Raw genomic sequence first — 21,367 nt, 5'->3', positions numbered from 1 at the left:
GAATGTCTTTCTTTGGTATTCGCAGTTCAAAAGATGCGACATTACCTCGTTGGACAAACAATTCACGTCATCTCCAAGGTGAATCCCTTGAGAGTTCTGATGACAAAGCCATCATCCCTAAATTGCCGACTCGCAAAATGGGCCATTCTCTTATCACAATATGATATGCAATTTATGCCCCAAAAGGCAGTCAAGGGTCAAGCATTGGCATATTTCTTAGCTGATCACCCGGTGCCAGGGACATCTAAGTTGTATGAAGAATTGCCCAACGAAGTCGTTGAAACTTGCGTAACTCAAGAAACTTCACAGGTGTGGAAATTATTCTTCGACGGCGCATCTAGGGCAAACCCTCACGGAGCAATCACCACAGGAGTAGGAGTAGTATTAATCTCTCCGAACGGTCACGTAATCCCAAGAGGATTTTCCCTAATCGAACCCTGCACCAACAATGTAGCCGAATATAATGCTCTGTTATTAGGAATGTAATTTGCCGAGGAGCTCAATATTCGACATCTTGAAGCTTATGGTGACTCTCAGCTAATCGTGAATCAAGTCTGAGGGGAATACGAAGTGCGTCATGAGGATCTTATCCCGTACCACCTCGCAGTGCTAAAGCAAGCTGAGAAGTTCGAATGTTTCTTTATTGAATACATTCCACGAGCTCAGAATGCTTATGCAGATGCTTTAGCTTCGCTGGCAACTTCATTAGCGTTGCCTCTAGGGGCTGAAACTACTATCTCGGTTGCAGGACGCGAGTTATACTGTTTCAAGATTCCTATGGAGGAAAACTCTGATAAGACACCAACAGGAGAAGTCTGTACAACCTCGATGGAATTTGAAGCTAGAGATTGGCGATTCCCGTATATCGACTATGCTATATACGGAATATTGCCTGATGACCCTAAGGAAGCGGCCACTATCAAACGAAAGGCCCTCCAATTCTATTATGATGCGGTCTCTCAAACCCTATACCGCAAATCACATGACGGAGTTTTGCTTCGATGTCTCTCTCGGAAGGAAGCAAAAGAGGCCCTTAAGGAAGCTCGCGACGGAATGTGCGGAGCTCATCAGCCTGGAGCTAAATTAGGCGATCGTCTCTGACGAATCGGTTATTATTGGCCAAGGATGTTCGCAGACGCAGTTGACTATGCTAAACGTTGTCACGAATGTCAGATTCATGGAGACTTTATCCATCAAGCACCAGGTAATTTGCATCCTACATCTGCATCTTGGCCATTTGAAATGTGGGGCATGGATATTGTGGGACCAATTTCTCCTCCGACTTCCAAAGGACACCGGTTCATTTTAGCCGTAACCGATTATTTCTCCAAGTGGGCGGAGGCAATCCCGTTAAGAGAAGTCAAGACAAAGAATGTGATCAAGTTCATTAAACATCACGTCATCTATCGCTTTGGAGTCCCAAGACGAATAGTTCACGACAACGGGACACAGTTCGTTAGCTTTGGATTTCAGAGATTCTGTGATAAATTTCACGTCCAAAGTGTTGCATCCACGACATATTATCCGCCATCGAATGGTCTTGCAGAAGCCTTTAACAAGACTATCGTGAAGCTCCTCAAAAAGTTCGTCTCCAAGAGCCAACGAGATTGGGACGAAAGACTCGGCAAATGTTTGTGGGCCTACCGCACAATAGTGAGGACCCCTACAAGAGCTACGCCATTCTCTTTGGTATATGGCTATGAAGCTTTATTGCCATTAGAAATCCAAATCCCTTCCTTAAGAGTCGCTATCACAACCGGACTAACAGATGAAGAGAAACACCAACGATGTTTGCAGGAGCTCGAAGCTTTAGACGACAAGCGGCTTCAAGCTCAGCAACAGATCGAGTTATATCAAGCCCGTATTTCTAAAGCCTACAACAGAAAGGTTAAGGAACTGATTTTCAAGAAAGGCGATTTGGTCTTGGCTAATCGATGACCTATGGTGATGACCCATAAAACCAAAAGGAAGTTTAATCCTAAATGGGAAGGACCTTTTATGGTAGAAACAGTCTATTCCAACGGAGCTTATCGTCTCATCAATAAAAAAGGCGACAGACTTATGATGCCAATTAATGAAAAATTTCTCAAGAAATATTACCCATAAGCTGCAAGTCTCTTAAGCTTAGCTGGGGGTTGTTCATCAAATGTTTGTATGAACAAATAAGTTCTCCTACTTTGTATGTCGTCAAGTTAACATTACACCTCTGACAATTTAAGTTGTCGAGAAATATTATAATAAAGAGAATTTCCTAAGTTGTTAGATTGATTTGGTTCAGTGAAAAAGTCTTAGCAACCTAAGAGGCGTACCCAAGGTTGGAAGAAAGAGCGTCTAGCTTCCTCGAACGCAAGTTCTATAACTGCGTTTCAAGTCTCCCCCGAACGCAAGTTCTAGTCTCCCGAACGCAAGTTTCAACCTTGCATTCTTGATTCCTATCAAGAGTCTAACCCACGTTGAGTGCGTTCAAGCATAGAATTTTAACTAACAACGAAGAAACTTTTAGAGATTACCCTAACAACGGTAAAAGGGATCTTCAACAAGTTGGAATGCATCATATCTCTCTAAACGCATGTCTTCTAACTACAACTCAAATTTCAGTGTTGCGTTCAGACCTGTTTGGACGCAAAGATAAGACCATGCATTTTTGATAAGCCTGCGTTCAAATCAGTCAAACACAAGGGAATAGTTTTCAGAAATTCTCATACCACAAAAGAGACTATATCATTGCAGAAGATGTTCACAATTCATCATAGGCAAGAGTAATAATTGTTGCGAAAATATCAAAAGTTATTACAAGCCAAAAAGCATTATAAAAGCCTTCAAAGAGAAAAAGATGTGAGGCGGGCTTTAGCCTTGGTTATACGGGCAGAATGCTTAGCGCGGACTTCTGCTTCAGCCTTACCCCTCAACTCTTCAGCAGTGGTAGCAGCAACACCAGCTCTTGAGTGCAAGGCTTGGAGAGCCTCCTCTATCTCGGGCTTCAAGTCAGCATTCTGCAATTTCTCCAAGGTTTCCACAGTACCTGAGAAGAAGTAAACCTTCTCGGCACAGTGATAAGCCCAGCTGCGGTTGATACGTTTAAGCAAGAGCATCACCTCCATGAACAAGCTCTGGAATTCTGAAAATGGGGCCCATCCTTGCTCAGAAATAAGGTATGCTTGCTTCACCATGTTCTCCAGAAACTCCGTGAGGAAGTTCACGCTTTCAAAATCTGGGGTAAAGACTTTTCCAGGAGGGACCATAGCAAGGGGGGTAATCAAAGGAACGTCCCCTTGAGTGGTCCTTCTTCTTCATCATCAGATATGATGAGGGGATCAGCAGCAGAAGCCCCACCTTGCAGCCAAATGAAGAGCAAAGTCAATAAAATAGATGAATGCAAACGCAGTAAGTTAAACATGCGTCAAGATCAGCCTGAACGCAAGGAATTTAGACCCACGTTGAATCGCTATGAACGCAAGACTTCTTCCTGCGTCCAAGATTAAGGGATCAACCCTTCATCTTTATTCCTGTGTCCAAGATTAAGGGATCAACCCTTCATCTTTCTTCCTGCGTCTAAGATTAAGGGATCAACCCTTCATCTTATCAATAAACACGGAAGTTCTCTTCCGTATTCAAGATCAAAGAACGCATGAATGATGTTCGTATCTAAAACGAACAAATCTTATCAATAAACACAGAAACTTCTCCGTATGTTCAACGTCAAGGGTTTGATTCTTCATTATTACAATGGACACATGAAGTTCTTTCAGGATCCAAAGTCAAAAAGATGAACAGTTTTCATCAAGAGACATACAAGTTCTTTTCGCATTCAAGATTGAAAAGACGAATTTTATTCGTCATCATCAACCAGAATTCATCTAGAGAATTTCAAGAAAACCCATCGACAAAGAATGCTTAAAATGAAGAGGATAACGAGACTCACCTCGATGACCAGGCGTCGGAGGCGTCGATGTCGGTCCGAAAGAGGACCCCAGAGCATTCTCCGACGACGGTATAGGGTGCGCCATCTGGTCGTCGTCGCTCTTGGAAGCCATGGCCAGAAGACGAGGCGAAATAGTAGAAGAACTAACGAGAAGAAACTCGTTTGGGAGTTCAAGAAAGAAGCTTAAACGTTGAAGCTTTTTGACATGACTAATCAGCCCTGTTTATAAATAATTAATAATGGTGTAGAGTTCCAAGACTCCCACTGAGAGAGGCCTCTTCGTCATCATTATGACCGCTTGGCTTCCTATTAGACGCGGGACAAAACACTGCGTCCATAAAGCCAAACTAGACGCAATAGTCTGGAGATGCGTTCTTCCAAAAATACGCAGCTCAACTCAAGAGCATGAACGCAGGGGGTACCCCTATTTCTAGAATCGGATTTTTAGAAAATATGCTGCTTGAGTTTAAAACTTTTGCATAATTTAAAACAAAATATTTGACGAAGTCTTCTCAATGTTTGAACTTCACCCTCCTCAAAGTTGCTCCGATCGCAACATTTCTAACTTATCGACTCTCACCAATAGAGCGATAAGTCCTCAAAGTTGCTCCAAATGCAACACTTCTAACTTATCGACTCTCACCAATAGAGCGATAGGTCCTCAAAGTTGCTCCAAACGCAACACTTCTAACCTATCGACTCTCACCAATAGAACGATAGGTCCTCAAAATTGCTCCAAACACAACACTTCTAACTTATCGACTCTCACCAATAGAGCGATAGGTCCTCAAAGTTGCTCCGATCGCAACACTTCTAACTTATCGACTCTCACCAATAGAGCGATAGGTCCTCAAAGTTGTTCCAAACGCAACACTTCTAACTTATCGACTCTCACCAATAGAGCGATAGGTCCTCAAAGTTGTTCCGATCGCAACATTTGTAACTTATCGACTCTTACTAATAGAGCGATAGGTCCTCAAAGTTGCTCCGATCGCAACATTTCTAACTTATCGACTCTCACCAATAGAGCGATAGGTCCTCAAAGTTGCTCCAAACGCAACACTTCTAACTTATCGACTCTCACCAATAGAGCGATAGGTCCTCAAAGTTACTCCGATCATAACATTTCTAACTTATCGACTCTCACCAATAGAGCGATAGATCCTCAAAGTTGCTCCAAATATAACACTTCTAACTTATCGACTCTCATTAATAGAGCGATAGGTCCTCAAAGTTGCTTCAAACGCAACACTTCTAACTTATCGACTCTCACCAATAGAGCGATAGGTACTCAAAGTTGCTCCGACCGCAACATGCACCACGTTAACACAGCACCTTTGAGGTCTACAAATTTCCTCTAGTGCTTAAAACAAAAAGCATATAAGCAATTTATCCTTTGATATTGAAGCAGAATTTTATTGTTCCATGTCAGAAAACGATATGCAAAAGAAACAATGAAAGACCAAAAACAACGCTACGTTTATTCAAAGGAAAGCAAAGCAACAAGAAGATAGGTGTTGCTACTACCAAAAGAGCAATACAAAAACCGACACATCAATTTATCAAACTAAAGGAGACAAGCTGAGATCTAAAAAAGAGCAATACAAAAACCGACACATCAATTTATCAAACTAAAGGAGACAAGCTGAGATCTAAGCTCGGAAAGTTTCTCTTCATGATCAGTTCGGACAAGCTGAGATCTAAGCTCGGAAAGTTTCTCTTCATGATCAGTTCGCACTAGCATTTCAGCTCGTTTTCGAAGCTCGTCCTCGTTAGGCAACATGGCGGCGATCTTCTGTTTAGCCTCTGCAAGAGCATTAGCTCCTGAACGATAATCTACTAGAGAAGTTGCGCTCTTGACGTTGAGTTCAGTGACAATAGCTTCTTCTCGCTTGAATTGAGCTCTCAACCTAGTCAGCTCTACTTCAGTAGCGATGATCTTCTCTCGCAAATTCTCTAGAGAAGTGTTGGAGAGTGATAGCTCAGCTTCCTTTTGAGCATGCAGCTTCTGCAAATGTTCCACCCGGACTTCTTCCTCGGCTATATGACGCTGAGCTGCTTCATACTTGTTAAATTCTTCAGCCCGGATGTCTTCGAAAGTCGACGCAATCTGCGCTTGGATATCAGCACGACCTAAGGCCTCCAAGAACCTTAATTGTGCCTCTAGGCGTGAGATACTTCTGAGCAACGACGAACGACGTCGACATCACCCACGAACTTAAGGTTATTTAAACTATTTGTGAGCATAGGCTTAAAGGTATCAAAAGTATCTATGCCAGCCAATACCACCTCAATTACCTTCTTGGTCAGACTCTCTAGATAATTAAGAGAAATCTTAAGGAAATCTGGCACGTCCGTGGGACTCGAAACGGCAATGGGAGACGGTATAGAAACTTCCGAAGATACAGAACCGAGCAAGAGACCAGCGGGTGATTTCGGCGTAGTGGCTTGAGAGGGAACGTCGACATCCAGTTAAGATGGACTCGATTGAAGAACCATAAGTTCCCCTACTCCTGATGATCTTGGCACGTCTACAACTTCCGTAGAGGCCAAAGAAATTGTTAATAAAGTCATCGGTGGGAGAGTTGTCGTTGAGAGCTCCAAGCAAGGTGGTTCTGACACCTGAGCTGAGGGTAGCATAAGTTGTTGCGTTGAAGCAGGGATGACAGTGCTTGCCTCATGGACCATAGGATCTGTACGGGAAAATGGTTTAAATATAAAATAAAGATTAGTCGTGAGTAAAAATAAACGACGCTTACCAGTGAGAGGTAGGGGAATGTAGGCTGACGCCTTGTCTGAAGACTGTGGCGGTGGAATATCCCACTCACCGGGGTCATCACTATCATCACCCAAGTTGTCATCAATTTCATTACCCCCACTTTGGTCACCATCATCATCCATATCATCCTCGCCATCGCTATGGTCCATAGGCTCATCTTCGTCTACGGAAGGAAACGCTGGTGGATCCTCGGTGATAGTAGGTTTTGATATGATCCTGGTCGTAGGGCTTAGCTGCGTACGCCCTACGGGGGGTAGCAACACAGAAGCAAAAGGAGACTTGTCTGTTACTGAATCTTGCTGGGCAGCCACAGTAGGTTCTTGGACAGGAGGTATATCTTCTTTAACATGCGGGACAGTGGAGGTAGTATCACGAAGTGTGTCCTCAAGGGCAAACTCCATACCCCCTGCAAATGATTCATCTTCATGTTCTTCTTCATGCAATGAATATGCAGAAGAAGCAGGGCCTCTTAAAGCAGGACCAACGCTGGGGAGACCAGGCTGAGGCGAGAGTCCTATAGCAGTCGATTCTCGTTCTTCCTCCTCGGCATGCCATGCTTTCTGAGCATCTGACATAAGTTTGGAAGCAGGAGGCTCGAGCGCTAATTTTCGACGAGCTCGTTTGTTATACCTGGCTTCTTCAGCCGGGTCTAGTGCTCTTTTTCCAGTGGCACTCTTGCTCCGAGTCTGAACTCTCGAAGGTTCCACCTCATGAGTATCCAGCATCCTGACCTCTTCCGGAACTTGCTCTGGTGATTGTCGCCGTTCGTCCTCTATCATCGCCTTTTCATATGATAAATATTCGTTAGCACCCCGTGCACGAAACCGTTTAGCACTCTTCTTTGAAGCATACCATCTACGGATGGCTCTCAAACAAGAAGTATTCATGTTGTAGGCTGAAATTTGAGAGGCAGCTTGGTACCACGTGCAAAAGCTTAAGGAAGTACGAACGTTGGGCATCTTGTGCGGTAGTCGGAATTTAGCTCTTGTACATCCTGCTACCGCGTAATACCAAGCCCTTGCTTCTTCATACACATTACCTGTGTATGCAAGAGTAGGGTTTGGATTCCCGACGTAAATTTGATCATAGCCAAATTGTCGAGAAAAGCGATAAGGCTGATATGGTTCAATAAAGCACTTCCTCCCTTGCCGAAAAAATAAGATAGCCTAGGCGAATGTTTATGAGCCACCAAAAGGCACCTCTACTGAGCATAGTGAAAGAATTCTGCCCCGGAGTGTCTTGATGAAGTTCTCCATACGCACCGCCCTCGAAAGCGGGAAACTTGCAAGCAATTTTGTAGTTATAATCCCGCCTAAATATTTCACGGAATTTAACTTGATACCAACCAACCCATTGAGAGGTTTCTAATTGCTGAACAAGAGGAGCTGAGGTGCCACTTGATTCAGGAGTCAACATTATCGAAGGGCAGTGCAACACAAACCAAGACACCAAATAAATATACGGCATCGGCACCCGAGGGGTTAGAGTCTGAACGATAGTCTTCCCATCGGAGTCCACTTTCTTGACAGCAATAAACTCAGAAGATAGTTCCCGCAAGCCACTTTGTAAGCAGCACACCATGGCTGAAAGAAGATTCAAGGGTCGTCCATAAGCCAAAAGAACAGTGGGATATAAGACCTCTACTGTAATAGCATCCACCGGTCTTGTGGGTACCACACAACGTTTCAACCAAAGAGTCAGAAAACCAGCGAACAAAGCCATGTCAGAAATGGGGACTTCTGCTTGATAGTGGAAGCTTTCGAACGTGATGAACGCTGGGAAGACATCCTCCTCTACCTCGCAAGTATAATGAGAGGTTGCGTCATTGATGCGTTCCGTGATCTCCTCGAGAGTACTGGCAGCTAAGCGAGTTACCTCAGCTTCCTTGTCCCACAAATTTTGAAAAAGATATTCTGCCCATTGTCCTTGTTTCACACCACTGGCCCTTTTACCAGTGATTTTTGCACAGATCTAAAAATGGCACATCAGCTCCTAATAAGTGCCATAGAGGTCAGGGGCACCATTCTTCAGAATCTCCAATTCCCTATTTCCTAGGACGAACTCCTCGTAAGGCAGCTCTCCAAAAGACAAGCTAGAAATTTCAAACATCTCATGAAGGGCGAAACCCAGTTCACCAACAGGAGTGAAGAATGTACCGGTGTGAGGATTATAAAACTCTAGCATAGCAAAGAGTCTGCTGTAATTTGGAGAAATCCCATATCGAGTAGCCATTATTAGAATCCTCAACTCTGAAACCCTCAAAGGTTCTTCCAGCTCCTCTAAGACAAAATTTATCATTCGGGCCCACCAGTCTGTCTCACTCGAATGAACCCATGTTGGAGCCCTAAAGTCTTGAGCAGGGAACTCTCCTTTGACAGAGATAAATTTTTTAATGAAGACCTCAGCCAGCTTAGCGGGTTCGCCGACAGGGTGTTCCTTCTTGAATAAGCCTGGCTTCAAGGCCCCAAATTGATTGAAACCAGCCGGATGAGTGCCCCGAGGAGTAATATGCCCAGTAGCAACAACTCCCTGGTCCTGAACAAGCTCCCAATTCATTGACCAAGGAATGGAAGCACATTGATAATAAGAAATCGACCACATTCGATCCAGGTTGGGAAGAAAAAGGTGACGATTGTTGACAGTCCTCAGCCATTTGTAGTTCCCCTCCGACACCCGATTGGGGTCCAGCTTAATAGAATCCCCGAAAAGGAAGGATGGTTTCTGTAAAATCTCACGTTCAGTGGTCTCAAATTTAACATCCGTGACTAAGGATCTAAGAGTCTCGGGGAAGGCTTGAGTGATGAGTTTTGGCCGCTCTTTGTTGGTATCCTGGAATATCGGATATTCGAAGACAAAGCTGAAGATTGTATTTTTCTCCGCACCTCCCGCATGACCGAAGTAGTGGTTGAAGGAAAGAGGCTCTTTGGAGTAGCACACTACAAATAAAAAAGTCAGACAATTAAACTCAGGAGTCTAACTCAAGAAGGAAAATTCTGGATTTACGACCAATTCAGGATTTTAAACGTAAGGCCCAGACCCGCGTCCAGGTCCCAAAAACATAGGGTTTTGACCCACATTTAAAATTACAAAATGCAGAATCTTGGCCTGCATTCAGGATTTTAAACGCAAGGCCCAGACCCGCGTTCAGATCCCTAAACGCAGGGTCTCAGCCTGCATTTAAAATTTGAAACGCTAGGTCTGAACCTGCGTTGAAACATCATGAACGATGGAGCTAACTATGCGTTTTTAAGATCGAGAAACATTAGGTATAGTCTCTATGTTCTAATAGGGGAAGGCAACATCCCTAATTAAAATTTGAAGGGGTGGAGTCTATTAAGATAACTTTCAATCATCCCAACTTACCGTTGATTTGAGAAGTCGGAGACGTCGGGCAACGGCGTGGACATCCCTGGGGGTTCTAGCCGAAGGATCACCCTGAGCTTGGGCGATCTTGGATTTAGAGGCCATTCTCTTCTTGGGGGCTATTCTAGCTGTGACGAAGAAGAGAGAGAATGAGCTAACGAAAGATTTGGGGATGAATTTCTCCTTCGTCGAAGCGCTGGAGATGATGAACAGGAATTCTGTTAAACCGCCGACTGAAAAAGCAAGGAAGAAAAAAGTCGAATGACTTTTTGATTTGACCCCAGTGGGCTATTTAAATACAGCTGTAGTTGTCAAATCAGCGCGGGATTTTAGGTGAAAATCCCACCCGAAATGTGATTCTCGTGTTTTCAAAAAAGGGGGTTTCAACTTCCGAACGCACCCTCACATTCAGATAGTTGAACGCATGATTTAGACATGCGTTCTGGTGACCAACCTCTGCCTATCACGTAACTAACCCCTTCAAAGGGGTTAATATTCCAAGCAATGACCATACGGCTAAGATCATTTACCCTAGACGAGCTGATCAAGAAAGATGATATGGTGGATTCTTCCGAGGCTGTCTTCCTGACTAAGCTGGGGATGAAAGCCTTTTCATACAAGCATGTGGTTCTCTCTGTCTACTACAATAGATTGCTCTTAAGCCAGGAAATGCTCAACCTCCCTGAAGATGACGAACTTGGTCAAACAGGCTAAAGTCCAAGTCATTATTAACGAACTAAACAAGAAAGAGGATATCAACAAATTTGTCTAAGGCCCTGAGATGCTCCACTCAGTCTGCGATGAAATGCATTCAATCAGCAAAATTTTGGGATCCAAAGTATTCCGAAAATTCGTCCCAGTCAACCGCGAACTTTCGAAAACTTTGGAGGGGGTTCTGTAGGCTGTCTAAAAATCACAATGGATAGCTGATCCCCATCAAGCTCTAACAATGAAAGTTACAATCAGACCATTTTCTTGTTACCAACAAAAAACTACAATCGAGGGACGCCCCTATGGACCATGAAGAAATCGAGAGGTAGAACTCATCCCTACAGTCAAAACACAAGTAGCTACGCTCCAAAAGACGAAGCACCGCAATCATTGCATCCTCAGCTATCAACACAGTTCCATGTCTGAGATGATTGATCTTGATGGCTGCGAAAACAACATGACTAATATTATATTAGCAACTATTAGAGATGCTGATAAGCAGTGTAATGATTTTAGAAAAGCAGGAAGATCTAGAGAACTGTGGGCCAACTATTAGAGATGCTGATAAGCAGTGTAATGATTTTAGAAAAGCAGGAAGATCTAGAGAACTGTGGGCAAATATTCGACATGCTGAGAATAGAAAAGCAGGAAGATCTAGAGAACTGTGGGCAAATATTCGACATGCTGAGAAGTGCATGGTTAAAAGACATGCAAAGAGGTCTTAGTGGAGATCGTGACCCACGGTTGATAGAGCGTTATTGTGGTCTCTCAAGTGTCACAAATAGCCTTCTCTACTTGGCATTAGTGTCATCCATATATAAAGACAGAGAGGGCAGAACACAGCTCTAATCGTTGCCAAACGCAGCTCTAATCGCCGCTAAACGCAGCTTCAATCGCTGCCAAACACAGCTCAAATCGCCGCCAAACGCAGCTTTAATCCGCTGCCAAACGCAGCTCCAAATCGCCGCCAAACGCAGCTTCAATCGCTGCCAAACACAGCTCCAAATCGCCGCCAAACGCAGGTCAAACCACTGCCAAACGCAACTCTAATCGCCGCCAGACGCAGTTCTACAGCGCTGCGAAACACACCTTCAAACATCGAAGAATGCAGCTCTACATCGCTGTAGAACGCAGCTTCACAACGCTGCAAACGCAGCTTCATATCGCTGCAGAACGCACTTCCAGATGCTGTGTTCAAGCGCAGAATCTATGCCAGAACGTAAGTCAAGGTTCTGACCTATTCAAACACAACCCATGCGGTTACGAGAAGATCGCTGATCACCCACGATCTGAGGAGTGGTTTACGTAGGTTGTTACAACCGATTAATGAGGCAACTAAACCCTCATTTAGGAGTGGATTATGGGGGCGGTTACACCCCTAATCTCCCTATAAATATCAACAAACTCAACAGAGTTAAGGGTCAAAAAAAAGAGATCCAAGAATCGGATTCAGAGAGTGAGAGTTGGAGGATCAGCTCCTTACACAGTCTGGGGAATCATCATCAGCTGAAGAGTCCAGACATTCGATACTTGGCTTATTAACCGAATTATTTTCGGTTCCAATAACTTTTTTCATATTAGAGTTTGTTACGCGTTCTGAGCCACAATACTCGTCAAGAGTTATCAACCAGACAAATCAGTTGTTCTAGTGAATTGAAATTTTTTGATCGTCAATGGAGAGCAAACTCGACGCGAACATTCGAGGGAAGCATTCCATCGCCACCGTGAAGAACCCAGAATTAAACAAAGGGGAGAATCTAGATCATTCTCTTCTCTTTTGTAATCAGGAAATCCAATTGTAATCGAGAGTTGAGAGATTTGTAAACATTCTTTTTCTAAGCAGTTAGAGAGAATAAAATCAAATACAAATTTTTCATTCATTTTCTTATTACAAATTTTTCCACAAACAATCTCGCCATTTGGGGCCGTATGTGACACGAGTCCTTTCTAACGCTGTCTGTGAGGGTCGTCGTTGATGATCTTCACTGCTACTTTTATTACTGGCTCGAGCTGGAACCATTTCAAAGGAACAGATCCGAAGCTAATCGTTATTGTATTTGCACCTACCTTCTTCTCCTTAGACAGTTTCACAGTAATGACCCCAACATCAATCAAAGCTTGGATTTTGTCTTTGAGGGCGTAACATGACTTGGTAGAGTGGTGAACCACTCTATAGAATGTGCAATACTTTGGATCATTAACCCTTTTAGCGTCTTTTTGATCCTGGATTGGAGGTAACTTGATCTTGTTGTTCTCTAAGAGGTATTTGAAAAGGCCGGGAACCTCATCTTCCTTAAAAGAGTAAATCTTCGGGAACTTTGGTTCTAAAGTCTTTTGTTTTTGAGGTCGTTGTTGCCACTATGACTGCTACAATGCCTTCTGGTGTTACTATTGTTGTGGTTGCGATTGCAGCTCAAATGTTTGATTCACGTTCACTGCGTTCGCTTGTGCTTTCCTTTTGCCACAAGGGACAAAATTCTGCTTTGGGGTAGTAAGCGTTGCTTGACCTATTTCAGCTTTCTTCCTTTTGAGGAGGCATTTGGCTTGTTCTCCTCGCACTTTCAAATCCTTCCAAGTCTTGGATGGCGCCACTGTCATGGTTTCGAGGATATCCAACGAAAGATTATTGTGACAAGTTTTGGAGGATGTAGTTTTCACTGACTGGATCTCGACTATTCATTGCTTTGTTCGAGAATCATTTGATGAAGTTTTCGACTGACTCTCCATCCTTCTGTTTCTCATCGAATAATGTCCCAATTGAAACCTCAGTGTCGTTATCGAAGAAATTTCTAAGAAACATGTTTTTCATGTCATCCCAACTGCTGATACTCCCTGGCTTAAGATGGCGGTACTAATCAAAGGCTGCCTCACGAAGGGTACCAACGAATGACTGGACCATCAAAGGTTCATTACCAGAGATTATTCCCAAATAGGACTTAAAATATATTAAATGTTGAGTGGGGGAACCTTTTTCGTCGAATGGCATGAAGTTAATCAAATTAAACTTCGTCGAGTACGGAATTGATTCTCACTCTCTCGGGTATGGACATGGTATTCTGGTCTTCTTTACTTCTTGAGCACTCATGAACGCATTGATTTTGCTTTTCAAGTCCCTCATCTTCTTGTCCTTGACGTAGTCATCCTTCGTGTTGCTATCATCCGTGGGACTACCCCCGGTATTATTATCGACAGGAGGGACATTCATATTCTCATCCACTTCCCGGTCACTATCTACTTGGTTGAGATTATTACGGTGGCTGTATTCTCCCTGCTGATTCGTCAGCGCCGCAGTTTGTTGGTCATGCATTTCCCTCATCTCCTGCATAGCCATTTCCATTTTGAATTTGAAATTCTCTTTTTGCTTGGCTAGAGCATCCTCGAGAATTTTGGCTATTTGCTCGGCGTTGATCATAAACGACTCATAGGATTGCCTTGCGCTGGATGCCATATCATCGGAGGCTATTGCAGAGCAAGCATCTGACGTTTCGTCATCTAAAGGTAGCCCCTTTTGCATTCTTTAGTAATCTCTTTGTCTAATGGTTCCCGATCGTAAACGGGTTATTCGTTGGGACACTCCTAAAAACTGATCGGGACTAAAGCGTTGCGTTGACTTTCCTTTATTAGCCATGTTGACGGTCACTTCTGGAAATTCATCGTCTTGAGCGGCTGATTTCCTTCTACGGACATGCCTTAGCTTAGACTTGGACGTTCTGGTGGAGATCCTTCCAAACACCAAAACCCTCTCCGGAGGAGTCTTGGGGCAACAACATTCTGACAACACGCCTTGATAATCTTGGTACACGGATAGTGAGAGTTCATTTCTCGGGTACTTCTTTTCTGAGACTTGTTCGTACCCCCAGCTCGATGGTACAACTCGTCGGTCTGATGATCGGAGAAACCCATCGTGTATTAGCACGACTTCTCAGGTGTAAAGTCGTCGTCAGACGAATATGTTTCCTTCTGGGGACATAACGCTTTGTTAGCGTCTTCAAGAGTCACACTTTTGAAGCCACGCTTTCATGAGCGTGGGGCCTCAACGGGCTCTTGGACTTCAACACGCAATCTAATACGGTTAGTTATAAGGACTTTCTTACTATAGGATTTCTTCCATCGCCTAGGAGGATGAGCACGACCCCCAGTCTGATAAAATGCTCGAGATTCATTCAACGGGCCCAAGCGCTCTTTGACCGGAGCTTTGCCTCAATCCTCATGCAAAGGACCAAGGCGATCCGCTATTGCTTTTTTGCCTATGAATAAGTTCACATTGCCGTGGGGCTTGACCAGAGGTGAGGGATTGATTGGAGCGGAGACGGAACTCAATGGATGCTGAAAAATGGGCACAGAAGACCTCCTGTTTTGACCCTGGTGCGGGTCACCTTGGGGTGACCCGCCGGCTTGTTCCGGTCACTTCGGTAGTGCCCTGTCCGGCTGGGCTGCACCACAAGCAGGTGACGCCGTGGTGCGGTCACACAGGGTGACCGCGGCTGGCCGGGTCACCCACATCCTTGATGACCGCGCTGGCCGGTCACTCTGGATATTGATCGCCGTTTCTCGCCCCCTCTTTTTAGCCGCTGTTTTGAGCTTCGGCCTCCATACCTGGCACGGTTTTGGTGGATTTTTGTCCACCTCTTCCTTCTACAATTTATTGGTTTCTTGCGCAAGTATTCTTGCATGCGCAAGCAATGCGTGGCGTTTCTGAATTCGCTCCTCAAGAGTCGAGCGGGTCCTTTTAACGTGGATTCATTCATTCTTCACTGATTTGAAGGAGGGGTTGTTCGCTCGCTGTTGTGACGATTGACACCTTCTAGACTTCAGATCCGCCTCGTAGAGGATCCCGTCAACTGGCTCCAAAGCCTTAGCAAGTTGGCACTCAAGGAGTTGACGTTGCCTTTTGGCATGCTCTCTTTGATAGAATCGGCGTGCCTTCAGCAGTTAACTCTTTAATGAAGAAAGGGTCCAGATCTGCAGATTCGGCCTCGTTGGACGCCAAAAAAGCATTGCGATGTGCAACTGCAGCAGTGGTGGTGCGGAGATCATCTTCTTGGGTCTTCAAATCCAAAGACTAACGGACCTTCCTGGATTTGCGAGGAGAGGCAGATCTGGAGGAGGAGGACAAGTACTCCTCGAACTTCTACTAGTCAAACTCATATTCGACCTCTTCTTCAATTGGGATATGAACCCAAGGTTGCGACACTTCAGCCTTCGCAGAAAGGCTGTCAGCTCCTACTGTGGTCGCCAGCATGTTTGGGTGGAAAGTTGATTTCATTGATGAGTTCATTACGACTTTGGACGTTTACAACAAACTCAAAGAAATTGCCTTTTTTATAAGACTTTTAATAAAAATTATAACTTTCTTTCAAACTACACACAATAGCAGTTTATCTTCGATTGCATGCGTGAGATCTTTACATGTATCGGGGTTTATCTGTGGACCGCCTCGAGTTAGATCCGGTTGGCAGAAGTAATATTCAGAGCTCCTACTTCACCAAGGAAGTATTCGTTGAAGTAAAAATATCGACCAAGCAAAATTAGTACTCTTCTCGAGATTAAGACCAAGCCTAATCTCATGGAAAGGGGGGACGAGGCTTAAGATCATTCGAAAGACTCCTTCTTTATGCCGAAGTTCACTAGGATCTGGCTAGCCTCCTCTGAAATCTCATTCTCCTTGACTCTTCAATCCAGCAGGACCTTGTCCTCTTGATAAAATTTCAGATGTCTAGAGTAGAGACCCTAGGCTTGTATTTATAGAGCCTCGGATATAGTTATTTGGATGAGAATGAGGGATTTGGCCATATCTTCAGTTCATAATGACCTAACCTCATTTGGAAATGATACCAAGTTAGTTGGGATGTCGTGGAATAAATAAATCCCGAGAAATATCAACAAATCCGTCAAAAATGCATTTCGGGCACTAACTGTGTGGGGAAGACGCTAGTGACCCGTGCCTGTGCGGGTCAGTACTTGGTGACTCGCACTTGTGTGAGTCACCTCTTGGTGACCCGCACGTGCGAGTCTCCTTTGGCTTTTTGGTGTTTCCCAAACTCGTTTTGTTGACTTTTTCATTTCGTAGGCTCACTTTGTGCGCTCATTAGCTTTTCTTCGGCATCGAATAATCCTCCTCGACTTGGATAGTGATGTTCATCGTCTTCGTTTGGTCTCGAACTATTTGTGGGAATTTATTGGTGTTTTTTGACACCTACAGCATGTTAATAAATTGTAGACTAGTGAGAAATAGTTGGTTTAGTTAAATTATATGATTGAGATTGTTTTAACTCTTGGCTTCTTGCTATATGTTAATAAATTATGCTGAAAAGGTAAAAAATCCTAATTTTGATTTTACGCATGTTTTAACTCTTGGCTTCTTGCTATATGTTAATAAATTATGCTGAAAAAGTAAAAATCCTAATTTTGATTTTGTGCATGTTAGTGTGCTAAAAACCCTAATTTAGTTGAAATAATCTACATGCTTCTCAAAAGGAGAATCCTAATGTAAATGCAAGTCAAGTTAATTCTAATCAATTTACACATGGCTCTTAGACTTTGACTAAAAGAAAAATAATAAAAGGAAGATCGAATGTATGGGATCATTTTACTAAGTTTAAAGATAAAAACGGTATACCCAAAAGCAAAATATAACTATTGTATAAAAGTGTTTTTTGCACATTGCAAAAAAAATAGTACTACATCACTACTCAATCACATGGAGTCTTGCAAAAAGCACCCACATAATGTCGATATTCGACAGAAGCTATTAAATTTACAAGAAAATATTGATTCACAGAATGAAGGTAGTACAAAAATGGGAACACTTGGTAGTTGGAGTTATGATAAAGGAGACATAAGAAAAGCCCTCAATTATTTTATCATTTTAGATGAGCTTCCATTCAAGTTAGTAAAGGGTTTAGGGTTTAAAAATTTCATGTCCACCGCTTGCCCTAGATTTCATATTCCATCTTATTGGACAATCCAAAGAGATTTCTATGTGATACGAGTAGCCGGGCGGGAACCTTTGATTGTAGAATTATCAAAGGTGTGTTGAGAAGAGGATGATAGAAATACAAGAATAATTCAGTATGTGGTGAAAGAAAATACCCTCTCTAGATTATGAATATGAAAAGATTACAATCCCTCTCTCATAATCTCACTAGAATCGAGAACAAACTCTCAATTCTCTCTAAAACCCTAATCTCTCTTGATTAGAATCTCTCTTTGATTACATATGATTGATTAGAAACCCTAAACAACCCCTTTTATATGTGTAACATCGTGGGTGACAAAGTGGTAAATAACCAAGCCCAAACCCCACAAGAATTCATGCAAACAGAAATTCAAACGAACCAGGAAACCATCAATGAGTCGACTCATGTGCATATATGAGTCGAATCATAACACATTGGTCGACTCATGACAGTCATGAGTCGACTAGTCGGAAACTTCTGACAAAATGACTGGGTTTCGTGAGTCAACTCATGATAGTCATGAGTCGACTGGTAAGAAACTTCTCTTACAAAATGGCTGGGTTTCGTGAGTCGACTTATGACAGGCATGAGTCGACTCAACCTGATGAGTTGACTCATGTGTATGTATGAGTCGACTCACGGGCTAAAAACTGGATGCTTCGATTCTTCGATTCGCTGTCTCGTTCCACACTTCAACTTGCGTTCCACTATGTTGTTTTACACCTCTATTCTCAAGTTATCGTAAGAATCATCTATCCTCAAGCTCCTATGAGGATCGCTAAGTTTCAAAGAGGAGATACACCCATATCATGGATCCCTGAACTTGAGTCTCATTCAAGTTAGAACTTTAGCTGAGGAAACTCGCGAGCTCCTCCATCCTTTCTGTACCACCTGGCCTTGCTAGGAACCTGATATCGACGTACAACTAGAAATGACTCCTTCGTTCCTCGCCTCATCGTAGTCGTCTTCCGCTCTAACATTCAGCTCCTTTTCGATGGCTCATCATGAAGTCTAATGCACCTCGAGACGGACTTCTTGCTTGCATTCACTAGCCTCTTTACTCGCGTCACCGTCGCCAAGTTTGCCTCCCTCGGAAGAGATGCCGAACGAAATATAAACTTTTCACCATCCTTGGTGAATGTGTACTTCTGAGCCCGCCTTCATAGATCGTGTATCTATCCCATAAGTACGGATTTCCCAGTATAACCTGACAAACATCCAATGGAACGACGTCGCACGTGATCTTATTAATATACGACTTGTGGAGCGCAAATCTGACAGTGCATTGATCAACTATACTTAGTCTCAACTCCTTCTGAATCCATCCCCAATGGATAGGGTTTCGGATGCTTGACTGTCTTTAGACTCAGCTTCTAAACTAAGGCCTCGGATATCAAATTCTTTTCGCTGCATGGATCAACAATGGCATCAACCAAACTGGTCTTCACTTGCAACTTCAGTAGGGGGTCTTCGTCCTCTTTTGTAGCCTATTTTCCCACCATAAGATTGAGACTACTGTTAGGCTCTGTCATCTTAGGAACTTCCTTCGGACTCTCTGCTATCATGTATGCCTTTTTCTCCTCTTTCTTCTTCAACCCTTTTGGCTTCAGATGAGGATACTTCTTCCAACATCGATCAGCAATATGTCATGTCTTCTCGTAGTGACTACAAATCAGTTCTGCTCTCCCTAGATCACCCTTCTTCTCCTCTATATGTTTGGAACCACTAGACTCACCTCCCGTCTGTTTTACATCTCCTTTTGCCTCGTTGCTCTTCTTTTGCTTGCCCTTGATGGAAATAGCTTTCACGCTTGTCTCTGCAATAGACTCGACCGTGAATAGCTTCATCTCCTTCCGGATATATTCATTCAGACCCATCATGTACTTCATGAAGATGGAGTATTCATCTGTCGTGACGTTTAGAACCATCGCTTGCTGCTGGAACTCTGTCGTATACTCTTGAACGGTCTGATTGAATCTTTGTCGCAAGCCGTACCACTTGTACCAACGCTCCTCAAGGAACCCCACTGGATAGAATTGTTTTCTCAGTAGCTCCTTGAACTTGTTCCACGACACCACCTTCTTCTTCTACTTGTAGTAGGATTTCCACCACGTCAACGCATGCCCTGAAAGCTTCAAAGTCGTGAGCACAATCTTCTCCTTGGATGAATATCCATAGAGAGTGAAATACATCTCTATACGTTCGATCCAATCATCGAGCTTCTCCATATTAACACTCCCATCATAAACAGAAATCTCCATCTTGAAGTCTATCTTTAAATTATGGTAAGAATCCTTACCCCTTTGATACGAAACAGTTTTGACAATCTCGGCCTCCCTATCAGAATCAGATTCCTCGCCTTCTCCATCGGACTCCATAAGTTTCTTCTTACCTTTCGACGAAGATTCCTCCTTTTTATCCTTTTTTTGGAAGATATTGATGAGCTGTGCGAGAGTTTAACTCATTGTCTTCTCTATTTCTCCAATGCATCTAGCCTCGCTGAACTATCTCCTTCAGTCATCTTATTCTTTCTTAATTTCTGGACCCCAATGAAATAAGGATCTCGCCTAACTTCTTGTATTGCGATCGAGTCAGGACCATATACAAGATGCCCCCTTCACAGGATCTGATCGCTCTGATACCAACTTGATACGAGTCGCCGGGAGAGCACCTTTGATCACAGAATTATCAAAGTGGGTTGAGAAGAGGATGACAAAAACACAAGAATAATTCAGTATGTGGCGAAGGAAAATACCCTTTCTAGATTATGAATATGAAAAGATTACGATCCCTCTCTCACAGTCTCACTAGAATCGAGAAAAAACTCTCAATTCTCTCTAAATCCCTAATCTCTCTTGATTAGAATCTCTCTTTGATTACATCTGATTGATTAGAAACCCTAAACAACCCCTTTTATAGGTGTAACAACGTGGGTGGCAAAGTGATAAATAACCAAGCCCAAACCCATAGGAATTCGTGCAAATAAAAATCCAAATGAGCCAGGAAACCATCAATGAGTTGACTCATGTGTATATATGAGTCGACTCATGACAGTCATGAGTCGACTAGTCAGAAACTTCTGACAAAATGGCTGGGTTTCGTGAGTCGACTCATGACAGTCATGAGTCGACTGGTCAGAAACTTCTGAAAAAATAGTTGGGTTTCATGAGTCGACTCGTGACAGGCATGAGTCGACTCAACCTGATGAGTCGACTCATGTGCATGTATGAGTCGACTCACGGGCTGAAAACTGGATGCTTCGATTCTTTGATTCGCCGTCTCGTTTCATGTTTCGACCTATGTTCCACTGTGTTGTTTTACACCTATATTCTTAAGTTACCATGAGAATAATCTATCCTCAAGCTCCCATGAGGATCGCTAAGTTCCGAAGAGGAGATACACCCGTATCACTATGAGATTTTCCTTGAAGAAAATGAATTTGAAGAATTTGTTGAAAGCTACATGTCACAGGGTGTGTCTTACAACTAATACTTGGACTTCTATTCAAAATATTAATTACATATGTCTAAAGGCATATTGGATTGACAATGTTTGGAAATTGAACAAAATAATAATAAAGTTTGTCCCATTTTGAGTCATAAAGGAGATGATCTTGGGAAGGCGGTAGAGAAG

Source organism: Asparagus officinalis, chromosome 5 (assembly GCF_001876935.1).
Source record: "Asparagus officinalis chromosome 5, Aspof.V1, whole genome shotgun sequence".
Taxonomy (NCBI): Eukaryota; Viridiplantae; Streptophyta; class Magnoliopsida; order Asparagales; family Asparagaceae; genus Asparagus; species Asparagus officinalis.
Note: the sequence above shows the minus strand (reverse complement) of the source record.